Source organism: Dendrobates tinctorius, unplaced genomic scaffold, assembly GCF_039654945.1.
Source record: "Dendrobates tinctorius isolate UK_male_01 unplaced genomic scaffold, ASM3965494v1 ptg000058l, whole genome shotgun sequence".
NCBI classification, from domain to species: domain Eukaryota; kingdom Metazoa; phylum Chordata; class Amphibia; order Anura; family Dendrobatidae; genus Dendrobates; species Dendrobates tinctorius.
Genome location: NW_027361726.1, coordinates 23925453 through 23953282, shown reverse-complemented (window position 1 = coordinate 23953282; position 27830 = coordinate 23925453). Strand labels below are relative to the sequence as shown.

At 45.1% G+C, this 27830-nt stretch overlaps 1 long non-coding RNA gene across 1 annotated transcript; it reads left to right on the top strand.

Annotated features, from left to right (window-relative positions):
* On the top strand, window positions 1–24948 carry LOC141092237 (uncharacterized). Its single transcript, XR_012232725.1, has 2 exons — window positions 1–561; window positions 24410–24948. It is a non-coding gene; the product is annotated as an uncharacterized lncRNA (long non-coding RNA).
* The last annotated feature ends 2882 nt before the right edge of the window (window positions 24949–27830 follow it).

Here is a 27830-nt window from a genome sequence, read left to right as displayed (position 1 = left end):
ATGAGAGGTGTGGGGGATTGGGATGGGAGGAAGGGGGACTTATAATGGACTTAGGAACAGGGGGAGGTGGAGGAAGACATTATTATCGCTTATTATGTCTAACACAGTCCCTTAGTATATAGTGTACTCACTATGTCTAACACAGTCCCTTAGTATATAGTGTATTCACTAACTCACTATGTCTAACACAGTCCCTTAGTATATAGTGTACTCACTAATTCTATATAACACCATCCTTAGTTACATAGTTTCCTCTTTTATTATGTATAACACCATCCCTTATTACGTACCATCCTCTCTAGTTATATATGGTGCCGTCCCTTATTATATAGCTTCCTCTACTGTTATGTATAGTGCTGTCTCTTACATAGTGTATTCTTGTTAATTTTGTTATTTACAGTGCCCTCTTTTATTACATAGTCCTCTCTCTTTTTAGATATAAAATGACTGCTGATCGGAGCCGGTGACCAAACTACAAGTCCATCAGCTCCTCCATTAGAAAGGAAGTTTTCCCATGCTTCATCAGCCATCATTGCATTATACAGCTAACAATACAGGACGGTATGTAATAAAAAACAGGGCTCTATATAATTCAATATACATGTACATAACAATGTACATAACAAGACAGTGCACTGTGTAAGGGACAGCAATATACATAATAAAGGAGACTATGTAATATATATACATGTATGTGTGTGTGTGTGTGGCTATATAATATCAATATATATATATATACACTCACTGGCCACTTTATTAGGTACACCTGTCCAACTGTGTGTTAAGACTTAATTTCTAATCAGCCAATCACATGGCGGCAACTCAGTGCATTTAGGCATGTAGACATGGTCAAGACAATCTCCTGCAGTTCAAACCGAGCATCAGTATGGGGAAGAAAGGTGATTTGAGTGCCTTTGAACGTGGCATGATTGTTGGTGCCAGAAGGGCTGGTCTGAGAATTTCAGAAACTGCTGATCTACTGGGATTTTCACGCACAACCATCTCTAGGGTTTACAGAGAATGGTCCGAAAAAGAAAAAAAATCCAGTGAGCGGCAGTTCTGTGGCCGGAAATGCCATGTTGATGCCAGAGGTCAGAGGAGAATGGGCAGACTGGTTCGAGCTGATAGAAAGGCAACAGTGACTCAAATTGCCACTCGTTACAACCAAGGTAGGCAGAAGAGCATCTCTGAACGCACAGTGCGTCGAACTTTGAGGCAGATGGGCTACAGCAGCAGAAGACCACACTGGGTACCACTCCTCTCAGCTAAGAACAGGAAACTGAGGCTACAATTTGCACAAGCTCATCGAAATTGGACAGTAGAAGATTGGAAAAACGTTGCCTGGTCTGATGAGTCTCGATTTCTGCTGCGACATTCGTATGGTAGGGTCAGAATTTGGCGTAAACAACATGAAAGCATGGATCCATCCTGCCTTGTATCAACGGTTCAGGCTGGTGGTGGTGGTGTCATGGTGTGGGGAATTTTTTCTGGGCACTCTTTGGGCCCCTTGGTACCAATTGAGCATCGTTGCAACGCCACAGCCTACCTGAGTATTGTTGCTGACCATGTCCATCCCTTTATGACCACAATGTACCCAACATCTGATGGCTACTTTCAGCAGGATAATGCGCCATGTCATAAAGCTCGAATCATCTCAGATTGGTTTCTTGAACATGACAATGAGTTTACTGTACTCAAATGGCCTCCTCAGTCACCAGATCTCAATCCAATAGAGCATCTTTGGGATGTGGTGGAACGGGAGATTCGCATCAGGGATGTGCAGCCGACAAATCTGCGCCAACTGTGTGATGCCATCATGTCAATATGGTCCAAAATCTCTGAGGAATGCTTCCAGCACCTTGTTGAATCTCTGCCACGAAGAATTGAGGCAGTTCTGAAGGCAAAAGGGGGTCCAACCCCTTACTAGCATGGTGTACCTAATAAAGTGGCCTGTGAGTGTATATACACACACACACACGTAGCTTCTTTGACGCCATAAAAGGAGGGGGGCCCAGACACATTTCTTGCGCAGGGGCCCCAAGCTGTCAGTGTCCGCCCCTGAAAGAGAGGTAGGGCGATGCATCACTGTGGAGATGACAGATAGGGTGGTAGACTGGGATGAGGAGATGTAGTGCAGGCAGTGCATCAATGTGAAGAGGACAGGTAGGGTGAGAGGCAGAGATGAGGGAGGAGATGTAGGGTGGTGAAGCACTTTGGAGAGGACAGGTAGGGTGGTAGACAGATGTAGGGCGGACAGTGCAGCACTGTGGAGTGAACAGGTAGGGTGGGAGGCAGAGATGAGGGAGGAGATGTAGGGTGGTGCAGCACTGTGGAGAAGATGGGTAGGGTGGCAGACAAAAATGAGATGTAGGGTGGACAGTGCAGCACTGTGGAGAAGACAGGTAGGGTAGTGGACAGAGATGATGTGAAGATGTACGGTAGTGAAACACTCTGGATAAGATGGTAGGGTGTAGACAAATGAGTAGATGTGTGGCATTACAGCACTGTGGAGTAGATGGGTAGGGTGGTAGACAGAGGATAAGGAGATGTATGGCAGGGCACCACTGTGGAGAGGATGGTTAAGGTGGTGGAGATGAGGAAAATATGTATGGTTGTGCAGAAATGTGTAAAGGATGGAGGGTGGTAGAGATGAGGATGAGATATAGAGCAGTGAAGCACTGTGGAGAGGATGGGTTGGTAGTAGATAGAGATGTAGAGTGATGCAGGACTCTGGCGAGGACAGTAGGGTAGTAGACAGATGAGGAAGAGATGTAGAGTGGTGCAGTATTGTAGAAAGGACAGGTAGGGTGGTAGACAGAGACGAACAGGAGTTGTAGGGCTGTACAGCACTGTGTAGAGGACGGGTAGGGTGGTAGATAGAAATGAAGAGCAGATGTAGGGAGGTGCAGCATAGTGGAAAGGATGGTAGGATGGTAGAAATGCAAAGGACAGATAAAGTGGTAGATAGAGATGAGGAGATGTAGGGCAGTGCAGCACTGTGGAGAGGAGGGGTAGGTGGTAGGCAGAGAGGAAGAGATATAGGGTGAGACTGAACTGTGTACAGGACAGGGAGGGTGGTAGATGGGAGATGTAGAGCGCTGCAGATCTGTGGAGAGCTTTGCGCCTGAGAGTGACAAGTTTATGTTGGACTCTAGTGTATTGGCAACCAGTGCAATCACTGGCACAGGGTGAGGACATCAGTGTAGCTGCTGCATTCTAATGCTTAATAAATTATTTGGCCTCACTTATGTTCTCCCGATGGTGACACATTTCTGCTGTGACATCCCCCCACTGCTGCTATCAGTCACTATGACACTGTGTTTGCGGAGGCACTCTCTGAACACTTAGAATCTTGCAAAATGGCTCTCATATAGTAAAATAATTAGGATTTTTATCGTGCTAGCTGCGAATTTTGACTTATAATTAAACTAATGTTCTAGATTAATCGAAAAATTTAAAGACAGTTCTGTTGGAAGAAAAACTGTCTTGGTTGTTGCAGCTGAGATGTCTGCGGAGGAGTCGAGAAAATGACAAGAAGACTTGTGAAATGTAAAGAGAGAGCTCATTAGCTGCAGGATCCAGCCTACTGATGGAAGTGTGTACCGTCCCTTTAAATGGCCATACACCATGCGATGTATACAGGATAATGTTCTATACGCTCACAACTTCTCCAATCACAGAGTTCTTCCTGGTCTAAATTATCATTAAAGCCTCCCCATACCTCCCCACACCCACACACAAGAGGTTGCAGAAAAGCAGCTAAACCCACCTAGACAAGACCCCCAGAAGCCAAGGAAGATTCCAACTGCATATAAATATACAGTCATGGCCGAAAGTGTTGGCACCCTTGAAATTGTTCCAGAAAATGAAGTATTTCTCCCAGAAAATGATTGCAATTATATACATTTTGTTAAACACATGTTTATTTCCTTTGTGTATATTGGAACAACACAAAAAAAAACAGAAGGCAAAAGGCAAATTAGACATAATTTCACACTAATATTTAGTTGCACCCTTTGGTATAAATACCTGCAATCAGTCGCTTCCTATAACCATCCACAGACTTGCTACTCCTCTCAGTTGGAATCTTGGACGACTCTTCTTACAATGTTCTCCAGGTGTCTCCAGTGGCGAAACTACAAAGTTATTGGGCCCAGGTGCGAACTTTCAAATGGGCTCCCCATGCCAAAATACACACACATCTCCGCTCCGTACACCTCGTACAAACACGGCTCCGCTCACCTCGTACACACGCAGCACCGCTCTGTACACTTCGTACACACACGGCTCCACTCTGTACACTTCGTACACACACGGCTCCACTCTGTATACCTCGTACACACACGGCTCTGCTCCGTACACCTCGTACACATACAGTTCCGCTCACCTCGTACACACACTGCTCCGCTCACCTCATATACATGTGGCTCCGCTCCATACACCTCGTACACACAAGGCTCCGTTCAGTACACCTCGTACACAGACGGCTGTGCTACATCCACCCCGTAAACCCCTCCTGAGTCAAGACCCCACATATAAACTTACCCTCATCTAGCAGTGCATCATGACAACCAGGTCGGCAGACTCCTGCATACACGATGCTCCTGATCATGTGACCCCTGACTCCTCCCCTCCTGTGACCTCATCACAGGTCCTGTTTGCAGCCATCGCGACACTCAAAGGAAGAAGCTGCACTGCCAATGAGCGGCTGCAGCTCCGCGATCGGGCCCCTAAACACTCCGGGTCCTGTCGCAGCTGCGACCCCTGCGACCGTGGTAGTCCCGCACCAGGGTGTCTCATATGTGAAGGTGTCTTCTCTCAACATCAATTGTATGATCTCTCCACAGGTGATCAATGGGATTTAGATCCGGACAAATTGCTGCCAATTCACAACTCTCCAGCGTTTGTTTCCATCCATTTCTGGGGGCTTCTTGAAGTATGTTTGGTGTCATTGTCCTCCTGGATGACCCATGACCTAGTACGCAAACCCCGATTTCTGACACTGGACACTACACTGCCACCCAAAATTCTTTGGTAGTCAGATTTCATGATGCCTTACACACAGTGAAGGCATCCAGTGTAATAAAACAACCCAGAACATCTGTGAACCTCCACCAAATCTGTAGGCACTGTGTTCTTTTCTTTGTAGGCTTCATTCAGTTTTTGGTAAACAGTAGAATGATCGTGTGAAGAATGACACCAGAGAGATCACGCAGAATCCCACTGCAACCACATGTGATGAACCCGCACCTCGCCACCCGGCCTGACGTCACTATTACATCAGGATCTCCCTACTTTCACCAACGTGATGTACCGCACCCCCTGGGGAAACGTAAGGTCAGCTTGGTACAGTTTAACACAGACATGCCCTGTCCACACAGGCCCAGTGAGGCACGGGGGAGAGAAGGTGGCCCACGCAGTCACTGACGTGGCACCACACGCACTCACAACCCTCAGAGGCCCCATTCACTAGGACCAGTGAAACAGAGCTCTGCCAGCGCGGTAGGACTGCCACCAGTTCTTTGTCATCTATAAGCCCGTTCCTTTAATGGTATTATATTGGGCAGGAAACCAGTCTCAGCAGCGTGGAAAATTAAACCAAGAACACAATCTTATTGTTAGGCGTCAGGTTTCTGCGTCTGCTCTGCAGGAATCCAGAGCCTCACATTCTGCGGTCTCCTGCTGTCTTTCTACTACAGAGGAGATTGCTTTGCAGCAGACCGCTCCAGAGACTAAGTCCCTCTGTACTCCTACTGGGCATGCTCACGAGACGATCTCCCATTTGAGATTGGGAGTCATGTGTCCAGGTCCTGTTTCAGATCTCATTGGTCCATCTTGGAGATCTGGAAGGTCCCGCACAGCTATAAAAAGTTTGCATGGCCGGTCGGCCATGCGCTAGTATAGACTATACTGCTATGTGTGAATAGTGACAGATGTATGATTCTGGAGACTAACTCATTTGAAACCCCTTCCCTCTGATATTACGCATGTTCAGCAGTCAGCGCCAGTCAGTGGCAAGCCTTAGGCCACTGTGCACACCGCACCTCTACACTAGCGTCCGATTGTGCTACTCCACACGGCACTATCATCTCACGGCAGTGTCCTACACCACACTGCAGTTGCAGCTCTCTTTGGCGCCCGCAGTTGCGACGCCGCACACACGGTAGGTCTAGACGGAAGCAGTTCCTTCTGCCTTTTGTCCTGCACCTGTTACATGATACCGTGTGTGCATTTATCTGAGACCTGTGACGCCAACAGGCTCAGCCTTTTTGTGTTTACTCCTACTGGCATCTCTGTGATTAAACAGTGATTGCTCTGTGCACCTGGGTGAAGTCTAACCCGTGCGCATTATATCGCCGTATAGCTCATATGCCATTACTCAGCAGCAGTTATTACACCTTCTGCACGGTGGACCCCGAGCGGCGAGCGCACTTTATTATCATTTTTATTTAGTGCGTTCCGCCGTTCCTAACATTATACTAGCGCCAGGGTCTGGCTAGTGATGGCAGATCAGCAGCAACTCCTTCAGTTCATTCGCCAGCTAGAGGGCCGGTTGGCTACTCTTGAGAGCGTTATTGCAGCGGCGAAGTCTTCGGAGGCTGCTGTACAGGCGATCGCAGAGGCGGTTTCTCGTATGTCCACATCCTCCCACGCGACGACAGTTACCCGCCTCCCGTTGCCCGATAAATTTTCTGGCGATGGCGCCTCCTGTAGGGGTTTCGACAGCCAGTGCTCCATCCAGCTGGAGTTACTGGCTGCGCGATTCCCTACGGAGCGGGCCAAGGTGGGGTTTATTGTTTCCCTTCTGTCGGGCAAGGCGTCGGAGTGGGCTACGCCACTGTGGGAGCGTGGTGACCCAGAGGTTCGGACAGCTGCTCAGTTTTTAACAGCTATTAAGCAGGTCTTCCTGGGACCACGGGTTACGCACGACACCTCTCTACAGCTACTGGCTTTGACTCAGGGATCCCTCTCGGTTAGTCAGTATACCATTCGTTTTCGAACACTGGCTTCCGAGCTGGAGTGGTCTGACAAAGCCCTCATCCCTGTGTTTTGGAGAGGTTTAGCTGAGCATGTTAAGGATGCTCTTTCTACCAGAGAGGTTCCTGCAAGTCTGGAGGAGCTGATTGCCATTGCCACCCGTATTGATCTCTATTTTTCGGAGCGCGGGCTGGAGCGAGCTCAATCCAGATGGAAGATTACCCCGGCTCCCAACGTCTTAGAACCTCTGGAATCACCCGAGCCAGAGTGTTCACTCCCAGAGCCCATGGAGGTGTCTCGCGTTAGTCTCGAGGCGCATCCGGCACTAAGCTCCACTTGCAGCTGCCACTGTCAGCACTCTGTTTACCAGGATAACAGGGCCCTGCAATGGCCAAACTCTGTGCCACCGGGCAAGACCTTTGTCCCCCTTCGCCCGAAGGTTCTCGCGTGGGCACACGCGTCCAGGGCTGGTGGTCACTGTGGCTACATGCAGACCACAAAACTCCTGGCAGGGTCGTATTGGTGGCAGCACAGGGCTCGAGACACTAAAAAATATATTCAGTCATGCGCCTCATGTGCTCGGGTAGGCTTCCTTAAACAGAGAGTGGAGATGTCCGCCGACACATCGCGGCGTCCCACTTCAACTTATGCTCCGGGCGGTTTTTCTGCTCCCGTGGTCTCAAACGTGTCCCTTCTTAAACCTGGCGATCTTGCCACCTCTGATACCTTCCATGTGTCCCGGTTTTCCGTGTCACCTACCGGGACACCATACTTGCCTTCGGACGAGTCTGAGGCCTATGCCTCTGATGGGCACAGGGTGGTGGATTGGAAGGCTCAGAGAGGAGGGGGCCCTAGGAGGAGTGGTAATGTTAGGTGTCAGGTTTCTGTGTCTGCTCTGCAGGAATCCAGAGCCTCACATTCTGTGGTCTCCTGCTGTCTTTCTACTGCAGAGGAGATTACTTTGCAGCAGACCGCTCCAGAGACTAAGTCCCTCTGTGCTCCTACTGGGCATGCCCACGAGACGATCTCCCATTGGAGATTGGGAGTCATGTGTCCAGGTCCTGTTCCAGATCTCATTGGTCCATCTCGGAGATCTGGAAGGTTCCGCACGGCTATAGGCTATAAAAAGTGCGCATGGCTGTTCCGCCATGCGCTAGTATAGACATTACTTGCTAGATGTGTGAATGGTGACTGACTCATTTGAAACCCCATCCCTCTGATGTTACGCATGTGGATAGGGAATTAGTTCAGCAGTCAGCGCCAGTCAGTGGCAAGCCTTAGGCCACTGTGCACACCGTGCCTCTACACTAGCGTCCGATTGTGCTACTCCACACGGCACTATCGTCTCGCGGCAGTGTCCTACGCTGCGCTGCAGTTGCAGCTCTCTTTGGCGCCCGCAGTTGCGACGCCGCATACACGGTAGGTCTAGACGGACGCAGTTCCTTCTGCCTTTGGTCCTGCACCTGTGACCTGATACCGTGTGTGCATTTATCTGAGACCTGTGACGCTAACAGGCTCAGCCTTTTTGTGTTTACTCCTACTGGCATCTCTGTGATTAAACAGTGATTGCTCTGCGCACCCGGGTGACGTTTAACCCCGTGCGCATTATATCGCCATATAGCTCATCTGCCATTACTCAGCAGCAGTTATTACACCTTCTGCACGGTGGACCCCGAGCGGCGAACGCACTTTATTATTTATTTTATTTAGTGCGTTCTGCCGTTCCTAACACTTATAGACTTGTGGATCAAGATTAAAGAGCAGCCTGAGGTCAAATTATATATTTAATCGCTTTAAGGGCACACTAGACAATAGACTATATACACAATGGTTAGACATATAAAATGATCAGACATGCAAATACAGATAGTGGTAGGACAAAATAAATAAGCAAAATATATCAATTACCGGTTGATGTTCGACCGTGTCTGCTGGACCACAAAGTGCATGGGCTACCAGCTGTCTCCTTGGTCCCTTCTGAGCATGTTACTCTGCGCAGCTCACACTTACGAAGTGACCAGCAAGAATACCAGCGAGGGAGACCCCTTGGCCTTACACTAGCCTTTATTCCCTTTAGGTCACTCCCCTCCTGCCATCTGGGATGAACCTAAATCCCATACCCTTAACTCTGCAGCTAAAATTTCCAAAACATAAGATGGGTCATAGTTCCTTAATAGACAGCCCTAGGGAGGTGGTTTTGGCACCATCAGATCTAGCCAGGCCCCTGCTATGTGTTAAGACCAAACACCGCTTTGGTATCTGGTTTCTACTAGCTGTTCTATGTATCATCATAACCCTGGGTGCTAGAACCGGTCAAGACCCAGACGGGTGTTCGCCCTGTTCTGGGGATCACACAATGTACCGCTAGGATGTATAGTATCTCCATAACACCTTATGGAATCCTGTTTCTAGAATATTCTTGGTAGCTTTCGCATGACTATATTGCAACTAGCCTTTGTCTTGTTCTGAGCTGACTCAAGGTGTGAGATCTGTCACAGCCTTTGAAGCTTGACCCCCCTGCTGAGATAGGTGTTCTCATACAGCTGCACTCTGAAGATGGTTTTATAATCCCATGTCAAATAGGATACAAAAGCATGAAATTATATCTCCAATATTTTTCACAGATGGGCTTTATCAAAAAGCTCTATTTATTTGGACTCCCATGACAGCACCACGAGAGAGGGGATCCGCCCTTCGGGAACAGGAAACCTACAGATACAAAAGGGCGGCACCTCTCCCACGCATCAGTTGGTTTCCTGTTCCTGAGGCCGTTTGACGGCATGGTGTTTGAAAGGACACTATTGAGAGATAGAGGGTTCTCAAAAAACCTAATCGATACACTTCTAAAAAGTAGAAAACAAACCACCACAGGTATCTATGCTAGAACCTGGAGGCGATTCCTGTCCACCTGTGAGTTTAATATCAGGGATGGAATACCCGTAAAACAGATTCTAGAATTCCTCCAGAGGGGTCTCGAGTTGGGCCTTTCCACGAATACACTGAAAGTACAAATTTCAGCTTTAGGGGCCCTATTTGCATGCGACATTGCCGGTAACCATTGGGTTGCAAGATTCATTAAGGCAGTTACCAGATCGAGACCCATACTCAAAGATAGGCGTATGCCTTGGGACTTAAATTTAGTCCTGACAGCCATGACAGAGAGACCGTTTGATCCTCTGGACTCTGCTTCACTAAAGATGATATCACTTAAGACAGCCTTTTTGGTAGCAATAACATCGGCACATAGAATAGGCGACATACAGGCACTTTCCAGATTACCTCCGTACACAGAATTCTTACAGGATAGAGTAATCCTAAGGCCAGACCCGGCATACCTTCCCAAGGTAGCATCTCATTTTCATAGGACACAAGAGATAGTTCTTCCTTCCTTCCTCCCTAATCCAACCAATCCTAAAGAACAAAAACTTCAGGCTCTAGATGTTAAGAGATGCCTACTTAAATATTTAGCAGCCACAGATCCTTGGAGGAAGGAGAACGCATTATTTTTATCCTTCCAAGGTTCCAGGAAAGGATATAGAGTGTCAAAGCGCACGTTAGCGAGGTGGATTAGGGAGGCTATCTCTCTTGCCTACACAGCAGGTGGCGGTCCGGCTCCACAGAACCTGAGGGCGCATTCGACTCGTGCCATGGCATCATCCTGGGCAGAGAGATCGGGAGTATGGATTGACCAGATATGTAAGGTGGCCACCTGGTCATCTCCTTCCACCTTTTTTAACCACTATCGGTTAGACATGGGTGCCTCCTCAGATCTCACCTTCGGGCTAAGGGTGCTGCAGGCTGTAGTCCCTCCCTAAATTAGTTTACATCTCTGTAATTCTCTTGTGGTGCTGTCATGGGAGTCCGAATAAAGTATTAAATTACGTACCGGTAACAGTATTTTTCCGAAGCCCATGACAGCACCCTTAGTTCCCTCCCTTGTTCACGTATAGGGGTGCACCCCTTTAGAAAATTGTTTCACTAATTTACCTTATGTGGGAGATGGTATAAAGAATTGTAAATAGGATAGATAGGTTGTATATATTGTGTATATGCGGTGTACTAACCATGGTAGCCTCTCAAGCTCTGTAATCCAACTGATGCTGTTGAGGTAAGGCTAAATTAACCCTTCACGGTTGAGCCAGTGATTTCCAAATTAATTTACAGGGCGTTGCTAGCAACTGGGAATGACCACACGGAGACGGGGGTCTCTGTACGGGAGGATCGAGGCAGATCACTGAGCCCCTTTACCGAATCTCACATTACATAGCATTCTACTTAATTATGCAAAGTATACAGCTACCAATAGAATCGTAATACATTTAAGCCAATAGTATTGCAAGAAAATCGGAATATGTCCCCAGCTGTGTGACGTAGAATATAGAACAATAGCGCATTCTTTTAGGGTCTCATCTCATATCTCATATCTTGTACAAGCTGGAACAGTCTGGTTTCATAACAGCCGTGAACTTTCATCTAGTTAAGTTACAAAATTTAACTCATAAACAACAAGATGGCATCGCAAGCACAAAAATTGAGTCTGAAGAACAAGATGTCCAGTACATCTGAATACTGTACTTCACAATTCCCCCCTAGATAAATTTTGATAACACATATGCAGCATCAGAGGTGCTACCCCAAGGGGTACTGGTCTTCACATGACTGATGCCGTGTTATCAGTCATGGCTGTCGCGGCGCACCCGTCCCCCCTGTATACTGCAATTTACGAATAACAATTTTTGATGACGGTGGTGGGGATCTTTTGTAGGTAGCCATGTGCTTGGCTTCAACATCTTCATCAAGTAGCCTTTTGAGATCGGTGCAGAGAAGAGCAGGGGCAACGACACCTTTGGTATCATCATTAGCTGTCTTAGTGTAGAATTTCCTAATACATACAGAAATACACCAAAAAACAAGTTTTAGTATCACATATACAACAAGGATACAGGCAGCAACGTGTAACAAGCTTTGTAAGATCCCAGCTATCCAGCCCCCAATTCCCTTAAATCAATTGGCTGGATTGAGAAAGGAGAAGGTGTCTGACCACCAACTGTCCTTAGTACGATCATTGTTTTTATCGTATTGATCTCTGAGTCTTTGAATATCTTCTAACTTTAACTTCTACCAATAATAATATGGAAAATGCGAAAAACCAAAACATTATGTCCCCTTCATTTGCTATTGGCTTGTTGGGTGATGAGGAGAACTTGATAGAGACCGTCATACAAGGGTTCTAGTCCGTGCTTCCTGACATGTCTTTTCACGACAACCAAATCACCAGGCTTCAGGTTATAACAGGTATCGGTTTCTGCTGAATCTGGAAAAGAAGAGAAAACTAGAACATAGGTGTTAGCAAGATTTTTACTAAGCAGAATAACATATTGAACAACACGGTCAGTTTCTTCTGATAACTGCTGAGGCTGGAAATTTGCAACTGGGGGCCTAGTACCAAACAATATCTCATATGGGGACAGGCCATATTTTTACAATAGGGGTAGTACGAATGTGGTATAGTACAGTGGGTAGGAGCTCTGGCCATGGAGCCGTAGTCTCCTGCATCATTTTGGTCAATTGTCCCTCAGTGTGCCGTTCATCCTCTCAACTTCCCCACTGGATTGTGGGTGGTACGGAGTATGGAGGGCTACAGTGGATCCAAGCATTGTCAGAACTTCTTGGTACACATGAGAAGAAAAGGTCGGACCTTGATCACTTTCAACAACTTCTGGAACCCAATATCTGCATATAACTTCCATCACCAGTTTCTTTGCTGTGTGTTTTGCAGTCATGTTGGTAACAGGGAATGCTTCCAGCCAACTGGAGAACCGGGGCCCAGTAGAATTTTTGCACCAGTGCGAGGGCCTGATTCTTTCCTCGATGTGTAGGCCCATGTGCCCATGTGGCAATAGCAGGGTACATCCGCTTAGGGAGACACACGAGTTGGTCCTTTTTCCAGAGACCATTATCCATACGTGCCTCATCAGTCTTCCATTGCTTCACCTCTTCCTTTGGAGACATTCTCTGCATCGTCATTAATCGGTCTCGCGGGGTCCGACAGAAAACTTCAGTCTGTTGTAGATCATCAGGTTCTTGTAGGGTTAATGCTTCTTGTAACTGTTTACACTGAGAGCGTGTGGTCACCATAGTTGGTATGGTTGGTTCAACAGGTAAAAGAGCGGCGGCTTTTGCTTGCATATCCGCAAATGCGTTGCCAACAGTCTGTGGACTGTTCCTAGGACCGTGCACCTTAACTTTGATAATGGCCACCTGAGTAGGTAATTTGATTGAGTCCATGAGGGTTTTATCAGCTTCAGCATTTTTCACTGGGGTTCCGGCAGTAGTAATAAACCCTCGATTGGCCCATAGAGCCCCAAAATCGTGAGCAATACCAAATGCATACCGTGAGTCCGTGTATATATTAGCCCGTCTGTTCTTGGCCAAAGTACATGCAGTAGACAGAGAAAACAAAAAGCAAAAAACACAAATATCCTGAACTAAAAGTAAAAAATATACTGCAAATAATGCATAAAGGTAATAATAATAATAAGGGTATTTAGTAAACATAATTTTGATCAAAATAATGAACAAGACATCCCGCCACGTCACGGCAACCCTTGTGGGACAGTCCCTACTCTAGTATTTAAAACCTTTTCACTTGCCAAGTGGCGTGAATGTGAATAAGGGTCGAGCGGCTGAACCACTTGTAACAGCTTAGGCCAGACTGGATGGCTTTCCCAGCTCAGAAAGAGGGCGGTCACACCCATATATGCACTGAATGCACAATGAAATGAATAAAAAACAAATCTGAACTGAGAAAAGTAAGTTAATGTGTATGCACAATGTAAGTGCATATTAACACATGACCATTAACCAGAGAAAACAAAAAGCAAAAAACACAAATATCCTGAACTAAAAGTAAAAAATATACTGCAAATAATGCATAAAGGTAATAATAATAATAAGGGTATTTAGTAAACATAATTTTGATCAAAATAATGAACAAGCCATCCCGCCACGTCACGGCAACCCTTGTGGGACAGTCCCTACTCTAGTATTTAAAACCTTTTCACTTGCCAAGTGGCGTGAATGTGAATAAGGGTCGAGCGGCTGAACCACTTGTAACAGCTTAGGCCAGACTGGATGGCTTTCCCAGCTCAGAAAGAGGGCGGTCACACCCATATATGCACTGAATGCACAATGAAATGAATAAAAAACAAATCTGAACTGAGAAAAGTAAGTTAATGTGTATGCACAATGTAAGTGCATATTAACACATGACCATTAACCAGAGAAAACAAAAAGCAAAAAACACAAATATCCTGAACTAAAAGTAAAAAATATACTGCAAATAATGCATAAAGGTAATAATAATAATAAGGGTATTTAGTAAACATAATTTTGATCAAAATAATGAACAAGCCATCCCGCCACGTCACGGCAACCCTTGTGGGACAGTCCCTACTCTAGTATTTAAAACCTTTTCACTTGCCAAGTGGCGTGAATGTGAATAAGGGTCGAGCGGCTGAACCACTTGTAACAGCTTAGGCCAGACTGGATGGCTTTCCCAGCTCAGAAAGAGGGCGGTCACACCCATATATGCACTGAATGCACAATGAAATGAATAAAAAACAAATCTGAACTGAGAAAAGTAAGTTAATGTGTATGCACAATGTAAGTGCATATTAACACATGACCATTAACCAGAGAAAACAAAAAGCAAAAAACACAAATATCCTGAACTAAAAGTAAAAAATATACTGCAAATAATGCATAAAGGTAATAATAATAATAAGGGTATTTAGTAAACATAATTTTGATCAAAATAATGAACAAGCCATCCCGCCACGTCACGGCAACCCTTGTGGGACAGTCCCTACTCTAGTATTTAAAACCTTTTCACTTGCCAAGTGGCGTGAATGTGAATAAGGGTCGAGCGGCTGAACCACTTGTAACAGCTTAGGCCAGACTGGATGGCTTTCCCAGCTCAGAAAGAGGGCGGTCACACCCATATATGCACTGAATGCACAATGAAATGAATAAAAAACAAATCTGAACTGAGAAAAGTAAGTTAATGTGTATGCACAATGTAAGTGCATATTAACACATGACCATTAACCAGAGAAAACAAAGAGCAAAAAACACAAATATCCTGAACTAAAAGTAAAAAATATACTGCAAATAATGCATAAAGGTAATAATAATGATAAGGGTATTTAGTAAACATAATTTTGATCAAAATAATGAACAAGCCATCCCGCCACGTCACGGCAACCCTTGTGGGACAGTCCCTACTCTAGTATTTAAAACCTTTTCACTTGCCAAGTGGCGTGAATGTGAATAAGGGTCGAGCGGCTGAACCACTTGTAACAGCTTAGGCCAGACTGGATGGCTTTCCCAGCTCAGAAAGAGGGCGGTCACACCCATATATGCACTGAATGCACAATGAAATGAATAAAAAACAAATCTGAACTGAGAAAAGTAAGTTAATGTGTATGCACAATGTAAGTGCATATTAACACATGACCATTAACCAGAGAAAACAAAAAGCAAAAAACACAAATATCCTGAACTAAAAGTAAAAAATATACTGCAAATAATGCATAAAGGTAATAATAATAATAAGGGTATTTAGTAAACATAATTTTGATCAAAATAATGAACAAGCCATCCCGCCACGTCACGGCAACCCTTGTGGGACAGTCCCTACTCTAGTATTTAAAACCTTTTCACTTGCCAAGTGGCGTGAATGTGAATAAGGGTCGAGCGGCTGAACCACTTGTAACAGCTTAGGCCAGACTGGATGGCTTTCCCAGCTCAGAAAGAGGGCGGTCACACCCATATATGCACTGAATGCACAATGAAATGAATAAAAAACAAATCTGAACTGAGAAAAGTAAGTTAATGTGTATGCACAATGTAAGTGCATATTAACACATGACCATTAACCAGAGAAAACAAAAAGCAAAAAACACAAATATCCTGAACTAAAAGTAAAAAATATACTGCAAATAATGCATAAAGGTAATAATAATAATAAGGGTATTTAGTAAACATAATTTTGATCAAAATAATGAACAAGCCATCCCGCCACGTCACGGCAACCCTTGTGGGACAGTCCCTACTCTAGTATTTAAAACCTTTTCACTTGCCAAGTGGCGTGAATGTGAATAAGGGTCGAGCGGCTGAACCACTTGTAACAGCTTAGGCCAGACTGGATGGCTTTCCCAGCTCAGAAAGAGGGCGGTCACACCCATATATGCACTGAATGCACAATGAAATGAATAAAAAACAAATCTGAACTGAGAAAAGTAAGTTAATGTGTATGCACAATGTAAGTGCATATTAACACATGACCATTAACCAGAGAAAACAAAAAGCAAAAAACACAAATATCCTGAACTAAAAGTAAAAAATATACTGCAAATAATGCATAAAGGTAATAATAATAATAAGGGTATTTAGTAAACATAATTTTGATCAAAATAATGAACAAGCCATCCCGCCATGTCACGGCAACCCTTGTGGGACAGTCCCTACTCTAGTATTTAAAACCTTTTCACTTGCCAAGTGGCGTGAATGTGAATAAGGGTCGAGCGGCTGAACCACTTGTAACAGCTTAGGCCAGACTGGATGGCTTTCCCAGCTCAGAAAGAGGGCGGTCACACCCATATATGCACTGAATGCACAATGAAATGAATAAAAAACAAATCTGAACTGAGAAAAGTAAGTTAATGTGTATGCACAATGTAAGTGCATATTAACACATGACCATTAACCAGAGAAAACAAAAAGCAAAAAACACAAATATCCTGAACTAAAAGTAAAAAATATACTGCAAATAATGCATAAAGGTAATAATAATAATAAGGGTATTTAGTAAACATAATTTTGATCAAAATAATGAACAAGCCATCCCGCCACGTCACGGCAACCCTTGTGGGACAGTCCCTACTCTAGTATTTAAAACCTTTTCACTTGCCAAGTGGCGTGAATGTGAATAAGGGTCGAGCGGCTGAACCACTTGTAACAGCTTAGGCCAGACTGGATGGCTTTCCCAGCTCAGAAAGAGGGCGGTCACACCCATATATGCACTGAATGCACAATGAAATGAATAAAAAACAAATCTGAACTGAGAAAAGTAAGTTAATGTGTATGCACAATGTAAGTGCATATTAACACATGACCATTAACCAGAGAAAACAAAAAGCAAAAAACACAAATATCCTGAACTAAAAGTAAAAAATATACTGCAAATAATGCATAAAGGTAATAATAATAATAAGGGTATTTAGTAAACATAATTTTGATCAAAATAATGAACAAGCCATCCCGCCACGTCACGGCAACCCTTGTGGGACAGTCCCTACTCTAGTATTTAAAACCTTTTCACTTGCCAAGTGGCGTGAATGTGAATAAGGGTCGAGCGGCTGAACCACTTGTAACAGCTTAGGCCAGACTGGATGGCTTTCCCAGCTCAGAAAGAGGGCGGTCACACCCATATATGCACTGAATGCACAATGAAATGAATAAAAAACAAATCTGAACTGAGAAAAGTAAGTTAATGTGTATGCACAATGTAAGTGCATATTAACACATGACCATTAACCAGAGAAAACAAAGAGCAAAAAACACAAATATCCTGAACTAAAAGTAAAAAATATACTGCAAATAATGCATAAAGGTAATAATAATGATAAGGGTATTTAGTAAACATAATTTTGATCAAAATAATGAACAAGCCATCCCGCCACGTCACGGCAACCCTTGTGGGACAGTCCCTACTCTAGTATTTAAAACCTTTTCACTTGCCAAGTGGCGTGAATGTGAATAAGGGTCGAGCGGCTGAACCACTTGTAACAGCTTAGGCCAGACTGGATGGCTTTCCCAGCTCAGAAAGAGGGCGGTCACACCCATATATGCACTGAATGCACAATGAAATGAATAAAAAACAAATCTGAACTGAGAAAAGTAAGTTAATGTGTATGCACAATGTAAGTGCATATTAACACATGACCATTAACCAGAGAAAACAAAAAGCAAAAAACACAAATATCCTGAACTAAAAGTAAAAAATATACTGCAAATAATGCATAAAGGTAATAATAATAATAAGGGTATTTAGTAAACATAATTTTGATCAAAATAATGAACAAGCCATCCCGCCACGTCACGGCAACCCTTGTGGGACAGTCCCTACTCTAGTATTTAAAACCTTTTCACTTGCCAAGTGGCGTGAATGTGAATAAGGGTCGAGCGGCTGAACCACTTGTAACAGCTTAGGCCAGACTGGATGGCTTTCCCAGCTCAGAAAGAGGGCGGTCACACCCATATATGCACTGAATGCACAATGAAATGAATAAAAAACAAATCTGAACTGAGAAAAGTAAGTTAATGTGTATGCACAATGTAAGTGCATATTAACACATGACCATTAACCAGAGAAAACACTACTTTTAGTTCAGGATATTTGTGTTTTTTGCTTTTTGTTTTCTCTGGTTAATGGTCATGTGTTAATATGCACTTACATTGTGCATACACATTAACTTACTTTTCTCAGTTCAGATTTGTTTTTTATTCATTTCATTGTGCATTCAGTGCATATATGGGTGTGACCGCCCTCTTTCTGAGCTGGGAAAGCCATCCAGTCTGGCCTAAGCTGTTACAAGTGGTTCAGCCGCTCGACCCTTATTCACATTCACGCCACTTGGCAAGTGAAAAGGTTTTAAATACTAGAGTAGGGACTGTCCCACAAGGGTTGCCGTGACGTGGCGGGATGGCTTGTTCATTATTTTGATCAAAATTATGTTTACTAAATACCCTTATTATTATTATTACCTTTATGCATTATTTGCAGTATATTTTTTACTTTTAGTTCAGGATATTTGTGTTTTTTGCTTTTTGTTTTCTCTGGTTAATGGTCATGTGTTAATATGCACTTACATTGTGCATACACATTAACTTACTTTTCTCAGTTCAGATTTGTTTTTTATGCAGTAGACAGAGCCTGGAGTTCTGCTTCTTGTGCTGACTGTGAGGGCGGGAACGCAGCTGCGTGCAGTGTCCTCTGTGGTAACAGCATATCCCGTGTGGAATCTACCAAACTCGTCAGCATATCTTGAACCATCCGTGTATAACACCAGATCAGGATTTGGGAGTGGATTCTCACTGACATTTGGTGGAGTAGCTGTTTCTTCAGTCAGAAGTTGGGAACAATCATGTTGGAGGTAATCCTCATCACTGCCATCTTTCCTTATAGTTCATTATACCGTCTTTCAAGGCGTTGTAAAGGGGTTGCATTATGCGGGATGCATCCGGTATCCACTGACAAAAATAAGTGCATAGGAAAACACTGGAGTTCAGTTTCATCTTTTGGGAAAGGAAGGGAGCTGGCAGCTATTTTTCTTTCTTCTGCGAGGTGTCTGGCACCCTGAAGAAGACAGTGACCCAAGAACATCACTTGACCAAGGCAGAACTGAAGTCCCGAGGCCGAAACCCGCTAGTTCAGTGCTGCCAGATGCTTTAAGGAGGCTAACAATGGCAACAATGGCAAAAGACACCTGCTCATATTTTTTTTTGCAAACTGGTCGGGACTGTTTTGGGCCCCTTGTGACATAACTGTCCATGTTAACTGTCGTCCCTGCTAAGTGAATGCAAATAGAAACTGGCAGTCATTGTGTAACGGAATGCTAAAGAAGGAATTGGTAAGATCAATAACTGTAAACCAAGCAGCATCCTGGGGTATTTGGGACAAAAGAGTATGAGGATTAGGCACCAGGTTTTAGAAACACTTTTACTGGTTCTACAGGCATTTTCCCTATATCATTTGACCATAGTTTAGATGGTATCTCTGAGAGGTATGGGGTGAGTCATTGATCCTCAGGCAATATTGGGGGTGGATCTGAGCCTATCAGGGCCATCATAACTGTAGGAAGGGCATGCAAAATACAGATTTCCTCACTGTCCTCATAACGTAAGAGCCATCTGACCATCATCTTGGAATTGTATTCCGGAGCGGAACTGTGATAATAAATCTGCCCCTAGTAAATTTACTCGACGTGGGGGAGATTACAAACTGAACAGTAACCTTGGGAAAAGGTCCCACAGAAATAGGGTTTATAAAAGTATATTAATTGGGTCTACCATCTACTCCGATTAAAATAGCAGGGGAATGACAATCTCTGAAAATGTTCGAGTCTGGCACAGCGCATAATTAGCAGGGAGGGGCTGAGGAGTAAGGTTCTCAGTAGCTGAAGACTGGGGGGGGCAGAGTTTGCTGTGTGGGCTGAAGGGCACACTGTGTGCTCGCAGCTGCGGTGGGGACTGGAGGCTGCTGTTTGCTTTTGCTTTTTTTTTTTTCTCTGTACGCTGAACAGACGGGTTAAATACTTCTGAAAACTTTTTTTTCTTCTTTTTTTTTTTTTAGCGGGGACTGAGGCTGGCAGCGGTGGCTCATAAGAGATACTGTGAGCGTTTAACAAAGAAAAGGTGGGGGCTGCGACTCTCGGTCTCCTTGTACAATTGTCATCTAGCAGGGAGACCTCTTCTTTCAAATCATTACTTTTAACTATTCGTCTGCCTGACACATTAGTATCATTAATTTCAGTTCCTTCTTTTAATCACTTCCTCACACCACAGCCACTTGCTTGAACCACAAACAATCCGTCTTTTCCATAATAGACAATTTTCCATCTTCAACATAGCAGTAAGAGAAAAAAATCAGAATTCACTTCCTCTGTTCTTCCTAACACCTTCGTCAGTTCCACCCAACCATCAAACTCACCCTCAACTCTTCAAAATCCCAAATCCATTTTCTGGAATCTACAGTCAAGCTCTAAGGTACATTCGGATCTGTTCAGACAATGAGAATAGAAAACTACAACTACTATCACTCAGAAAAACATCGCTGACCTCCAACCCATATTCCACAGAGACCACAGACTGAAAGCAATATTCCCGGAACCGCCACTGCTCTCCTACAAACAGCCTCCCAACCTAAGGAATATCCTTGTCAGAAGTGCCCTCGCATCACCATCAGAGACGGGCACAGTCCCCTGTAACAGTAAGAAATGCAAGACCTGCACCCACATATCACCAACAGATGAAGTCCCCATACCCAACACAAATCAGGACTATAAGATCATGGACTCTTTCTTATGTCCATCCTTCAATGTCGTATACATGATACAGTGTACAAGGTGCAATGCAGGGACATACATCGGGGAAACTAAGTAAAAGCTACAAAAAAGGATGAATCTGCATAGACATACGATAAAGACTGAGCTGGACACACCTGTAGGGATACACTTCTCTAGACCTGGACACAGCTTGGCAGATCTAAAAGTCCTAATATTGAAAGGTCATTTTAATAGTGACAGAGAAAGGAAGATTTGGGAGTTTAAATTTATAAATATGTTCCAATCGCTAACAATAGGACTGAATTTGACACCTGGGTTCATGGCTCATTACATGGACACAGTTCACACCTCCACAAGAAGGTCTTCAGATCTCTAATAGAACACTTGGTCCTCATCTGCATGTGTAACAAAAACCTTAATTTGATTTCCTTGGCCTGTCTATAGCTAGCATCATCTCATGTCCTGTTGTAATTCCTATTTAAATGTTGCCATCTTTTCTCAGTGATTCACTTGTAATCTAGCCTGATGAAGGGGCCGCCTGAGCCCTGAAAGCTTGCTTATAAATATAATTTCTCTGGTTAGCCAATAAAGGTATCACACCTTGAATCATTACATCTATTTTTCTGGCTAACACGGTACCACAATTTTATTTTGTATTATACATGTGCCAAGCCACAAAATTCTTCTTTTCCTTCCACAGATTCTCTCATTTACAGCTAAATACCCTTACTTCAATTGTGCACAATACTGGAGCGGCCGTCTCAGTCTGTTCCACAGGGTCAATAATCCCCCTCTGGGATTGCCCAAAATTCGTGGTACTCAGTGAAAGGAGGAGGGCGTCTCAGACTATCCCTCCGGACACCTCTGGTTATATATATATATCTATATATACCTGAGTTACGTATCCTACCCATCTTCGATCACATGACCACCCTGATAACTAACAATGATCAGGAATTCAGGATATTTTGACTATAAAGAGAGTCACAATCATTGGTCAATCCGGGGTGTCCGTCCCTTATGAGGTACGGTTCGAGCACTGGGCCCCCAACGGGACTACACCTCTATATGATTCCACCCATGAATCACCCCACCAGGGGACAAACCTCAGATCCTCTTTGCAGCAACAAGCACAGGAAAACCACACCAACGGTCAGTCTGAACAGTATAACTGCCAACTTACCGCGGCTGTGGGGGGTGATCAGTCCCAATTTTCCAACACCTGTGTCTGCTCCGAGGGTCCTTTGTCTTGTTGTCCTCCGGGGGCAGAGGCGTCCCTACTCGGGGGCCCCACGTTGGGCGCCAAGACTGTTGAGGTAGGGCTAAATTAACCCTTCACGGTTGAGCCAGTGATTTCCAAATTAATTTACAGGGCGTTGCTAGCAACTGGGAATGACCACACGGAGACGGGGGTCTCTGTACGGGAGGATCGAGGCAGATCACTGAGCCCCTTTACTGAATCTCACATTACATAGCATTCTACTTAATTATGCAAAGTATACAGCTACCAATAGAATCGTAATACATTTAAGCCAATAGTATTGCAAGAAAATCGGAATATGTCCCCAGCTGTGTGACGTAGAATATAGAACAATAGCGCATTCTTTTAGGGTCTCATCTCATATCTTGTACAAGCTGGAACAGTCTGGTTTCATAACAGCCGTGAACTTTCATCTAGTTAAGTTACAAAATTTAACTCATAAACAACAAGATGGCATCGCAAGCACAAAAATGGAGTCTGAAGAACAAGATGTCCAGTACATCTGAATACTGTACTTCACAATGCGTGGGAGAGGTGCCGCACTTTTGTATCTGTAGGTTTCTTGTTCCCGAAGGGCGGATCCCCTCTCTCGTGGTGCTGTCATGGGCTTCCGAAAAATACCGTTACCGGTACGTAACTTAATACTTTTGGTCTCATCGGTCCACAAGACGCTTTCACAGAAGGATTTTGGTTACTCATGTACATTTTGACACACTGCAGTCTAGCTTTATTAGGTCTTTGTGGCAGCAGTGGGGGCCTGCGTGGTCTCCTGCCATAGCATTTCATCTCATTCACATGTGGACGGATAGTTTGCACCAACACTGATGCCCTCTAAGTCTGCAGGACAGCTTGGATTTCTTTGGACCTTGATTGAGGCATCAAGATCTCTGGAGATGGACTTGTAACCTTGAGATTGTTGATATTTTAGAACAATTTTGGTTCTCAAGTCCTCAGACAGTTCTCTTCTCTTTCTGTTCTCCATGCTTAGTGTGGCACTCACAGACAGACAACACAAAGATTACGTCAACTTCTTCCCCTTTATATCTGGTTTCAGGTCTGATTTTCACATTGTTCACACCTGTTCACACCTGTTACTTGCCACAGGTGAGTGTGAACGAGCATCACGTGCTTGAAACAAAGTTTTCTACCCACAATTTTGGAAAAGTCCTAACAATTTTGTCTGGCCAATTTTTGGTGTTTTGTGTGAAATTATGTCAAATTTGTCTTTTTTTCTCAGAAATAAACGTGTGATTGCAATAATTTATTGGGAGAAATACTTCATTTTCTTTAACAATTTCAAGGATGCCAACACTTTCAGCCATGACTGTATATCTCCACTGCATAGAGCATCACACATGATAGGATTAGATACACAGCTCAGCAGACAGTATCACACAGGATAGCATTAGATACACAGCTCAGCAGTCAGTATCACACAGGAGAAGATTAGATACATGGCTCAGCAGACAGCATCACACAGGATAGGATTAGATACACGGCTCAGCAGACAGTATCACACTGGATAGGATTAGATACACGGCTCAGCAGACAGCATCACACAGGATAGGATTAGATACACGGCTCAGCAGACAGTATCACACTGGATAGGATTAGATACACGGCTCAGCAGACAGTATCACACAGGATAGGATTAGATACACAGTTCAGCAGACAGTATCACACAGGATAGGATGAGATACATGGCTCAGCAGACAGTATCACACAGGATAGGATTAGATACATGGCTCAGCAGACAGTATCACACTGAATAGGATTAGATACACGGCTCAGCAGGCAGTATCACACTGGATAGGATTAGATACACAGCTCAGCTGACAGTATCACACAGGATAGGATTAGATACACAGCTCAGCAGACAGTATCACACAGGATAGGATTAGATACACAGCTCAGCAGACAGTATCACACAGGTTAGGATTAGATACACAGCTCATTTCTTTGCAGACCATTGTAACTTGCAGACTGTGACACTGTGGGGTGATATATTATATTATCGCCTCCTTTGTGTTTTCTCCTCCAGATACTCGGAGACTTTATTAAGAAATATCTGGTAACACAAATAATCGTATATTGTCAGCGGAGGATGATAAAACCGCGAGTCACCAAGGAAACGGACGATTATACAGAGAGAAGTGTAAAGTGCAAGCAGAGCCCAGGTGCCGCAATAACTCGGAGAGACGGCTCTTCTTAGATCGGGTTTATCTTCCTATAATAACAGGTTTATAATTTACTGACAGCAGAGCGTAATAATGGAGGTGGCCACCACGGCACCACGACGTATCCAGTCTGGCTGTACTGTGTGGTGGGGTTATAACTGCCCCGCCGTGGCCCCCAGCAATGGCTGTGACCTCCTGTCCTCTGCAACTCGTCCTCATATCGTCCCACAGGGCGAATATTCTGCTGGAAACTTCTTGCCAAATTCCATGTGTATCTGATGTGAGTTCAGAAAATATCTCGTCTTCATTGCGCTCAGAACCCAAGACTTTCTGTACTTTATTCTGTTTGCTTTGATTTTTATATTTGTAGGTTTATTACTGCAGTAAATCTTGTCCATGAGCCGGATGTCACCGCGGGCTCTTCTCACTGCTATCCTCAGCCCCACACCATTCCCAGGAGAGAGTGACAGAAGACGCCCAGGTTATACCAGCTGTGTATCTACAGATACATACAGTCAGGGCCGGTTTTAGGCAGTGGGGCCCTAGGCAAAGTTTAAAATGGGGCCCCAAATGCTCATATATTGCACATCACAGAAGCATTTCGGTTGTAGTTACATGCACTGAGTTCAGGCCGCTAAATGAGTGTGATCAATAATATTGAAGTCGTTCAACACTTGTTTCCCGGCCTCTTTCCACTGTCTGAGAAAGAATGATGGGGACAGAACAATCACTAATGGATCAATCTGTCCCCATACAGTATCATGTTATCAGCAGCACATCTAAAGTTTACACCCCATAGTCCTCCATATAATATAATGTGCCCCATAATCCTCCATATATTATAATACACTCCTCAGTCCTCCAAATAGTATAGCACACTCCCCATAGTCCTCCATATAGTATAATACACTCCCCATAGTCCTCCATATAGTATAATACACTCCTCATAGCCCTCCATATATTAAAATACACTGCTCAGTCCTCCAAATAGTATAATACACTCCTTATAGTGCTCCATATATGTTAGGCATCAGGTTTCTGCGTCTGCTCTGCAGGAATCCAGACCCTTACATTCTGCGGTCTCTTGCTGTTTACCGCAGAGGAGAATGCCTTGCAGCAAATCTCTCCAGGGGCTAAGTCCCTCTGTCCTCCTACTGAGCATGCTCATGAGACGATTTCCCATTGGAGATCGGGAGTCATGTGCTCAGGTCCTGCTCCAGATCTCATTGGTCCATCTCGGAGAGCTGGAAGCTTCCGGAAGGTCCCGGCTACTATAAAAAGCGCGCATGGCCGTTCTGCCATGCGTTAGTATAGTCGCTACTGTGTGAATGATGATGGAGGTATGATTCTGGTGAATGACTCATTTGAAACCCCTTCCCTCTGATATTACATATGTGGACAGGGACAGGGACTAAGCTTAGAGTCAGCGCCAGCGCGCCACTACTACATCATCCACAGTTGCTAGCATCCGACATTGCGCTTGCGTACTAGCTTTGTCGTCTAGCGGCAGTGTCCTACGCCGCGCTGCAACCCTCCTTTGTGTCCGCAGTTGCGATGTCTAGACGGACACAGTTTCGCTGTCTTTGGCTCTGCTCCTGTGACCAGATACCGTGTGTGCAATTACTCTGAGTAATGTGACTCCAACAGGCTCAGCCTTATTGTATTTGTTTTTGTTGTCACCTCTGTGACTTAACAGAGATTGCTCTGCACACCTGGGTGACGTTTAACCCACGTGCGCATTTCTGCCATATTGCTTGCCTGCCACCACTTAGCAGCAGTCATATCATCTACTGCACGGTGGACCCCGAGCGGCGAACGCACTTGATTATTACTTTTATTTAGTGCGTTCCGCCGTTCCTAACATTATACTAGCTCCAGGGTCTGGCTAGTGATGGCAGAACAGCAGCAACTCTTACAGTATATTCGGCAGCTGGAGGGCTGGTTGGCTACTCTTGAGAGTGCTATCTCAGCTGCGAAATCCACTGAAGCTGCTGTACAGGCAATCGCAGACGCAGTTTCACGTATGTCCACGTCCTCCCACGCGCTGACAGTTACCCGCCTCCCGTTGCCTGATAAATTTTCTGGCGATGGCGCCTCCTGTAGGGGTTTCGTCAGCCAGTGCTCTATCCAGCTGGAGTTACTGGCTGCGCGATTGCCTACGGAATGGGCCAAGGTGGGGTTTATTGTTTCCCTTCTGTTGGGCAAGGCGTTGGAGTGTGCTACGCCACTATGGGAGCGTGGTGACCCAGAGGTTCGGACCGCTGCTCAGTTTTTAACAACTATTAAGCAGGTCTTCCTGGGACCATGGGTCTCGCACGACACCTCTCTACAGCTACTTGCTTTGACTCAGGGATCCCTCTCGGTTAGTCAGTATGCCGTTCGTTTTCGGACACTGGCTTCCGAGCTGGAGTGGTCTGACAAAGCCCTCATCCCTGTGTTTTGGAGAGGTTTGGCGGAGCATGTTAAGGATGCTCTCTCTACCAGAGAGGTTCCTGCAAGTATGAAAGAGCTGATTGCCATTTCCACCCGCATTGATCTCCGTTTTTCGGAGCGCGGCCTGGAGCATGCTCAATCCAAACGGAAGGTTACCTCGGCTCCCAACTTTTTTGAGCCTCTGGAACCACCCGAGCCAGAGACTCCACTCCCAGAGCCCATGGAGGTGTCTCGCGCCTTTCTCGAGGCGCGTCCGGCACAAAACTCCATTTGCGGCTACCATTGTCAACACGCTGTTTCTCAGGGCAACAGTGCCCCGCAATGGCCAAACTCTGTGCCGCCGGGCAAGACCTTTGTCCCTCCTCGCCTTCGGCTGAGGGTTCTCGCGTGGGCACACGCCTCCAGAAGGGATGGTCACTGTGGCTACATGCAGACCACAAAACTCCCGGCGGGGTCGTATTGGTGGCCGCACAGGGCTCAGGACGTTAAAAGTATATTCGGGCCTGCGCCTTTTGTGCTCGGAATAGCTTCCTTAAACAGAGAGTGGAGACGCCAGCCGACATACTGCGGCTTTCCACTTTAGCTTCTGCTCCTGGCGATTTTGCCGCCCCCGTTGTCTCCCATGCGTCTCTTCTCAAACCTGGCGACCTTGCCGCCTCTGATGCCTTCCATGTGTCCCGGTTTTCCTTGTCACCTACCGGGACATCAGACTTGCCTTCGGACGGGTCTGAGGCCTATGCCCCTGATGGGCACAAGGTGGTGGATCGGAAGGCTCAGGGAGGAGGGAGCCCTAGGAGGGGGGGTAATGTTAGGCGTCAGGATTCTGCATCTGCTCTGCAGGAATCCAGACCC